This window comes from Vulpes lagopus, chromosome 2, assembly GCF_018345385.1.
Source record: "Vulpes lagopus strain Blue_001 chromosome 2, ASM1834538v1, whole genome shotgun sequence".
Taxonomy (NCBI): Eukaryota; Metazoa; Chordata; class Mammalia; order Carnivora; family Canidae; genus Vulpes; species Vulpes lagopus.
Genome location: NC_054825.1, coordinates 138,611,064 through 138,619,842, shown reverse-complemented (window position 1 = coordinate 138,619,842; position 8,779 = coordinate 138,611,064).

Sequence of the window (8,779 nt, the reverse complement as noted above, 5' to 3'; positions counted from 1 at the left end):
CACAACAGGATTTGCTGTGATCTGGAAAAGTGTGGGCTGGCAGCTGTGCCGAGGAGGATGGTGTGTATCAACAGCATCGGCTTCACGATGCTGGCCAAGCTCTGCCATTCATTTGTTGACTCCTGCTCCCTCTGCTGGCTCCACAGCTCAGTGACCATCCCAGAGCAACCTATGTGTCAGGCCCAGAATGGGCCTCAGGAAATGGCAAAGACCATCACTAGTCAGTCAAAGACAAATACCATATGATTTCCCTAATAGGTGGAATTTAAGAAACAAAACAGAGGAACATAGGAGAAGGGAGAGAAAAATAAGATAGATCAAATCAGAGAGGGAGATAAACTATAAGAGACTCTAGGGAACAAAATGAGGGTTGCTGGTAAAGAGGAGGTTTTGGGGGATGAGGTAACTGGATGACGGGCATTAAGGAGGGCACGTGATGTGATGAGCACTGGGTGTTATATGCAATTGATGAATCACTGAACTCTATCTCTGAAACTAATAATACAGTCTATGTTAATTATTATTTTTTTTTTAAAAGACTAGTACAAATAGGGAAGCTGAGTCCTACTGGGTGATAGATCTTATTCAAATTCACAAATTCAGTGCTGTGACCACAGGCTGTCCACTATGCCACACAACCCTCACAAATGCAAAATATTCATAGCTGTTCAAACATTCTAGCACTTAATGATATTCTTAACCTACTAATTTATAATCTATGCATAATGGTTGACATTTTAGCAGAATTAACATAAAGGTTTTTTTTTAAAGTTTTTACTACTGGTATTAGTGATATATGTAACAAAAGTAATGACTCTCCGAAACAGTATGCTGAGCAAAACAAGCCAGACAGAAGATAGTTCATTCACAAGATTCCATTTATATGAAAGTTTGGTTGCCTGAAGCAGGAGAAACTTCAGTTGGCCATAAGAAAACCATTTGGGGTGATGGAAATATTTTATATCTTGATTGTAGCATTGGTTACACAGTCACACATGTTTGTTAAAACTCATTGAATTCTACATATCAAATGAATGCACTTTTTATTATAAATTACATGTCAATAAAGCTGATTTACAAGAAAATTCCAGGGGCACCTGGGTGGCTCAGTTGGTTAAGCATCAGACTCTTGATTTTGGCTCAGATCATTTATTCCAGGTCATGAGATCAAGACCTATGTCAGGCTCCACCCTGAGTGTAGAGCCTGCTTGAAGATTCTCTCTTCCTCTCACTCTGCCCCTGTTCATACCCTCTCTAAAAAAAAAAAATTCTGTGCTAGTTAAATCATAAAATTTAATCTGTTCTTTCAATCTGAATACACTTGGACTCATTAAAATAAAGCAGAATAGCAGATGCCATCTTCATTATTTAGCCAGAAACTTTTCCTTTAAAGAACAAAAATCTAGATCCAAAAGGCAGGGTTAGAGAGAGGAATCATTGTCTCTACATGTTCCAGTAGAAGAGAATCAGGTGCCAAAGACATAAAATTGACAGGAGAAATAAAATTATGACATGAATAGAGCACTGGATGAGAAAGTCTTCCCCGTCCCAACCTCTCCTATCTTGTGGCACTTTTTCATGCATGAGCCAAAGGCCTGCATGCATGTGCAGAAGCAAAAGTAAGACAAAGAGAATGCAATGGAGTGCCTAGATCCTCAGGGAGGCATGTGCTCTAGGGTAGATATTCAGCTGGTGGATGGTACTGATTCAAAGCTTCTTCTCCACTGCAGATGACCTGGAGGAGCCATTCTCTTTCTCGTGTAATAGCACCTACATTGCTGAGTGACCCTGTTTTCATCTGCCACTCTTCAGAAGCACCCTACCATGATTATTACTTTATGGTACCAGGTATTATGCATGTGAATTAGGAGTTAGATGGAAAAACCTGTCCTGAATTCTGTGATCAAATTAGCTTGTAAAAAAGTGAACTAAATAAGTGTTTCCTATTATATCTATCTCTCCAAGAGAGGTATATTTTGTGTTTTATATTTTATTTGACCTCTATGTCATTGTTGGGAGACATTACTTTGGGCATGATGCAATCCAGAGAACACTAGGTCGTCTGAGACAGTTAAGAATGTGGCAGTAGCAACAGAGAGTAAACTCACAAGTTGGTAAATAAAGAATAACACATGCTATGCTTTCGGCACAGATACAGTCTTTATCTTATTTAATGCTCATATCAACCCTATTGTAGAGGTATTATTATTTACCCCATTTTATAGTTGGAGAAACTAAGGCAGAGAGAAATTTAGCAGCTTGGCCAAAGTTCTAGAATTAGTAAAGGTCAAGGCAGAAAGCAAACCCAGGCCGTCTGGACCCAAAGCTCATGCTTTTAATCATGTTACAGTGCCTCTTGGCAGAAGAAATGGGTGACCACTTTAGACATTCACTACTCAAAGTGTGGCCCAAGGTTCAGCAGCATCATCATCAGCTGGGAGCTTGTCAAGACTATCCAGCCACAGGCCCCACCCCAGACCTACTAAATTAGAACTGGCATCTTAACAAGATCTTCAGGTGATTCATCAAAATTTGATAACCACTGCTCTAAACAAGAAAGGCTTAAGTATTTCTTGTTTTGGTTTTGTTTTAGTCCCAGACTCCATGGGTCCTGAGCATACTGTGCATAGGATTTCAAAGAGCTCATGGATGGATTCACGCTTACAAAATCCTGCCATACAGGGTTTGAAGATACTGGAACCAGTCCTTTATGACTTCCGTGCATTATTGCATTTAATCCTTCTAAGCCCGATATTGACGACAGAAATTTGAAGAGGTTAACTTGCCTTAGTCATAGCTAGGAAGTGGTGATGCCAGGGTCAAATCTGAACATTCTGCTGCCAGGGCCAAGCTATCACACTTAGCTGCCTAGGGGTAACTCAGTCCCACAGATCTGGGACATCCCAACAGAATTTGCCCTCTCTGTGACAAGTTCATCTTCAACTAGAGTACAGTTCCGAAAGAAGCACTGATAGAGTGAGGAGGAAAAGGACCTAGAAGGAAGTTGGCTAGATGGATCCTAGCAATCCATGGATGGTGGCTGTCCACCCAGATCACCCGACATATCTTCCTGACATATTTCCAACCTGCAGAGCCTCAGGTAACATGCTGATCTATGATTTGTGCCTACTGCACTATTATACTCTAAACCAGATTGACAGATTCAGTATCATGAGCCAACTGATTAACTGGCAGAAGCCGCTTGGTGTTCAACATTGAAAAGGAGCCAGTTGAAGATTGGTTTGATTAGTGATCAATTATAGAAGACCATGATTGATTAGCAATGTCTGTCCCCCAAGAGCACAGGATAACATAGCAATAGGAATGCCAGCGTCACTTATTTGCCACCTGGTACATTTAATCACTGTGTAACCCTCCTAGATTTTCATCCCTTTATTTAACACCCCTGCACTAAGTGTGAATTCTGTACACACACCAGAAATATTTTTATCCATCCTAATAGAATAAGGTACTTACCATGTCTGATGGAATAGAGAATTATTTAAAATATAGATAGATAGACACCTTAGATACTTTATTTTCAATTAAAATACTTAAATATATATTAGCTAATATTGGTATTACCAAACTACCAAACCAATATTGGTTAATACCAATTTTTTGCTTCTGGGTCCACTTTTTGGAGCTTTCCATGGATTTTTTTTTCTTCATACTGCACTATCATTTAAAGATTGGCCCAAAGCAATCAGAAGATTTTTGACTGATTTTTTTCCCCCATTATAACTGGCTTCCTCTCACATAGTCCAAAAGTTAAATTTTTATGGGAGATTCACCTCTATAGTCTTTCCAATCATTTGACTTAGTTTTCAGAGTAATAACTCTTTTCTTTCCCGCTTAAAAGTTACCAAACCACATAATATTCATTAAATTATATAATTTATGTAACAAGTGCAATTGGTACAGAGAGATTTGGGAAGAAGCACAACTGATTACTGGACACAACACTACTCAACTAGCTATAGGGAGTACCATCATTATGCTTTACAGAGAACTGGAGAGCATTAGTTACTCTGATGAGTAACTACTCTGATGAGTCAAGCCAGTGATGGCCAGTTAAGAAGAGTCTCCATTATGCTACCCTGAGACCTCCCTAGTGGCATTCAATTAAACAGGACTCTCTACTAACCAGAATTTCCAACATACGATTTCTTTCTTTTTTTTTTAAGATTTTATTTATTCATTCATGAGAGACACAGAGAGAGAAAGGCAGAGACACAGGCAGAGGGAGAAGCAGGCTCCATGCAGGGAGCCCAAAGTGGGACTCAATCCTGGGACTCCAGGATCACGCCCTGGGCTGAAGGCAGGCACTAAACCGCTGAGCCACCCAGGGATCCCCCAACAGATGATTTCCGTAATGATGGTCATAAGTCGTTAAAGATCCTGATGCACCTTTGAGGAGTGTCTGGGTGGCTCAGTTGGTTGAGCAAATGACTCTTGGATTCAGCTCAGGTCATGATCTCATAGGTGGTGGGATCGAACCCTGTGTCAGTCTCCATGCTCAATGGGGAGTCTGCTGGGAGATTCTCTCCCTCTGTGCCCTCTCCTTGCACTTTCTCTCAAATAAAAAAATCTCTTTAAGAAAATATCTTGATGTAATTTTGAATTATAAAATAAAGGAAGACAAAAGATTAAACTATGTTTAGGAACTCCTTGTTGATATCTTCACTTTTTTTGGTCTTTTGACATTAGTTTGTGCTATCCTGTAATTTAGGAATCCTTGTAATCCAGCTTTAATCATTTATGGAACAAAGAAAGGTTAAAAATACACATAAAACAAGTTTATTATCTCTATACTGTTTAAATAATTTTATTGCATTCACTATCCTGAAGAAAGAACTTCTCTTGGCCTCTATTAACAGAAACCAAAAATAATAGTGGAGAGTCAAGGGTTGAAATGGCCACTCCATGGTCATCTGGAGCTCAGGCTCTTTCTTTCTGCTTCAATAACTTAATTGCAATTTCCATCCTCAGGTTTGCCTCAAGGTCCCAAGATGGCTGCTGCAACTCCACGTAGCATTCTGGGTAGATGAAAAGAAAATGAAGGAATTGGCACCAAAGGCTGTGCTTTCTAGGCAACTCTGCACCTTCAGAAAATTGTCTTTGGAAAGCCCCACTAGTAACCTCTGCAAAGTTATTATTTGTGTCTTTATCTACCTATGAATAAAATATCATTAACAGCTAGGCACATGGCCAGATCCAACAATTCTGAGTTCTCTCACTGAAGAAGAAAGAAAGAATAGATATTGAATAGACAATCAACAGTGCTTCCCATAAAATACAGTCCTCACAGGACATTCTTAAAACTTGATTATTTGATAAACAACTTATTTCCTGATTGTCTAGAGAAGAGGGAATTTATATTGTCGTGCATTTATTGATTTCCTGCTTTAGAAAAGTTGCTACAAGCACATTTTAAGCACCATGTAGAATATTTGTTTTATTCACTCTATATCCTTTTTTATCCACACAATATGCAGGACATTAGTCTCGGGTGCCATCTCCAGTTCATGTGGATGCTGCTGTCATGAAAAGAATTCCACTTCTACAAAGTACATATTGTACACACTAAATTCTGCAGTTGTGAACTTTGAGAAGCTTTTAGAAGTCAAGCTTATTTCATCAACTTTTGCCAATCATTTGCATCTGAGAGCACTAAATGGTCTAGGGCAGGTAGCAAAAAGTAGTCAACTGGACTACCCAGGGTAGTCTACCTCCATTTTCTCTTTTCTAATCTTTAAAGAAGCCAATATTTATTATAAGGTTGCACTAAAGTCTCTCTTCTTCAGTCCAATCCAATATTTGTTATAGTGTTTCTTAGACTCATTTGGAAACACAATTCACTGAACATAAGCCCTGACTTTGTTAGAGGGTGAACCTGCCCCTAAAGGAGGTTTGACCTAGCAAGACAAATGAGGGGCACAACATTGATCAAGGTATAAAAGAAAGGCCTGGAGAAATTTTAGAGGAATTCTATGGTTTCCTTAATTCTGCTAGGTTAATACCTGAATAAGCCCCAACTCACCAGCACATTCCTTTCCTGTAGCTAACCCAGACACCCCACTCAGTTTTTGCCTTCATGAGAAAGACACTGGATTGTCTCACTCTCTGTTTCTGGGGATCAAAGTGCAATTCATCAACTATCTCCAACCATAATCCTTTAGGGTAGGTTTATTTAATTCTTTCCTCTACTTTCCTCATCTCTAATGCTTGCTTCTTTCAGATGTCCAATTGCCTGGCATTGTTACTAATGACAAACCCTCAATAGAACCAGTTGAAATCATTTTAGCTTTTGTTGGGCCATAATTGTGGTCACTACTACCAATCCAAACCATTGAGCAACCATGGACACCTTCTGCACCATGGCTCATGCTCCCAGATTTATAGCCTGATGGATACAGAAACTTACAAGAGACCCAATCTAGCATTTCTCTTTCAGTATTACTTCCATATTAGGTAAGGTGTCTATACCTCCCCCAACTCCACCCAAAGTCCAAAACTCCAAACTTCCAATGGTGGGGAAATTCCCTTTATCTTACATATCTGGTTATGAGAATTGCACCCTCCCAATATATAAGCAAACTGCCTAAGATCATTCATTGTAATTCCCAATGAAAATAGTAGGGCAAGAATTCTGGGTTACTCATACACAAATAAATAAAAATGAAGTATAAACTAAAAACATATCTGTATGAGGAAGACAATACAATAGGTATATTCTGGCAGTAAGAATGCCCAGCAAAACACATATAATTTGTTTTTCCACCTAAAATACACTCTTTCTATACAGTAATCCATTTGAGCTTCTCCCCTGCCCTGGGATGTACACCAATAGTGAAATATTTTTATCCTTCTTTTAAACATCAGAAAACAAAGTCTTAGAAAGATTAAATAATGAGTAGCCTGGGTAGTTCAGTCAGCTAAGCATCTACCTTTGATTTCAGGGTCCTGGGATCAAGCCCCACATAAGGCTCCCTGCTTCTCCCTCTGCCCCTGTCCCCCACTTGTGCTCTCTTTTTCTCTCAAATAAATAGGTATCTATTAAAAAAAAATGATTAAATAACTTTCTCGAAATCTCTCAGACAGAACAACAGAACCTTAACTGAAACCCAGATCTCTGTCCAGGACTACTGTGCCTTCTACTACATTATCTGCTCACAGTATTGCTTATAATGTTCAGCTGATGGTGGGGTAGCCCTGAGGAAAAAATTGTATTATTTTTTTACTTTATTATTTTTAAGATTTATTTATTTGCTTCAGGGAGAGAGAGTACAAAGCAGACTCTGCACTTATTATGGAGCTCAACCCCACACAACCCAAGATCATGACCTGAGCCGAAACCAAGTCAGATGCTTGACTGAGCCACTCACATGCCCCTCTTAGTTTTTTTAAAGATGAATAGAGGATTTTAATTTTTTAAGTTTTTACTTAAATTCCAATTGGTTAACGTACAGCTTAATATCAGTTTCAGGTATACTGTATAGTGATTCAACACTTACATACAACACCTGGTGCTCATCACAACAAGCACACTCCTTAATCCCCATCACCTATTTAACCCATACCCAAACCATCCTCCCTAAAATTATTTTTTTAAATAGACTCCATGTCCAATGTGAACACACAACCCCAAGTTCAAGAGTTGCATGCTCTACCAACTGAGCCAGCCAAGTGCCCCTGAAAAAATTTTAATCACCACCTTTTGCAGTATCCAAAAACTATTACATGAGTTTACATGTTCTCCTTAAGTTACTGAACTAAATCACTCCTTTATATCTTTGGTACTTTTCTCAGTGAAAGTTGGAGTTATCCCCTTTCTTTGAATCTGGGCTGACTTGGGTGACTTGCCTAACCAACATAATAAATACCGCAGAAGTGATGTTCTGGGATTTCTGAGGTAGGTCATAAGAAGAATTTCAACTTCTGTTAAGGCTTCTTAGAACTCACTGTTAGAAACCTGCCACCATACTGTGTTGAAGCTGAAACCACCTTGTGAAGAGACCCATAAGGAGAGGAACTAAGGTTCCAGAAGACAGCCCTAGCTGAGCTCCTAGCCAGAAGCCAGCACCAGCTTGCCAGCCATGTGAATGAGCCTTCTTAGAAAAGGACCACCCAGTCCTTAGCAGGCCAGATGAGCTGTCCTCATGGAGCTTTGCCCAATTTACAGATGTGTGGACTATGCAAATGATTATTATTATTTTAAGCCACCCAGTTTTGGGGTGGTTTATCTTATAGCACATAACTAGAACCTACCTTTCTGAAACTGTCATGCCTAAAAACCATAGTAGAAAGGAATGTGGGGCACCTGGCTGGCTCAGTTGGTAGAGAATGCAACTCTTGATCTCAGGTCATGTGTTCAATCTCCACTTTGGTCATAGAGCTTACTTTCAAAAAAATGTGGTGGTATACATCAAACTGGTTATGCACTGTATTTTCATCTTTATTTCACTTAGGTATTCTCTTTTATAGAAGAAAAAGCAAATGAAGAGACTATGCTCTGATTTGCAAGAGCAAAAAAAGGCAATTAGACAAATTGCTTTAAAATGCCTTCAACCCTAAATAATAAAAATCTTATTATAAATATGTTAGTATTTGGTTCAAAACTCTGTGGAAAGAATTAGGCCCTCAAGCTTTTACAGTTCCATGAAGGCCTTCTAAATATAGGAAAGTAAAACTGAAATTTATGTCAGTTTGTTAATGGCATCACTTAAAACTATAACAGTTAATTAACTAATTAACAACTTAATTAACTCAGCACTTA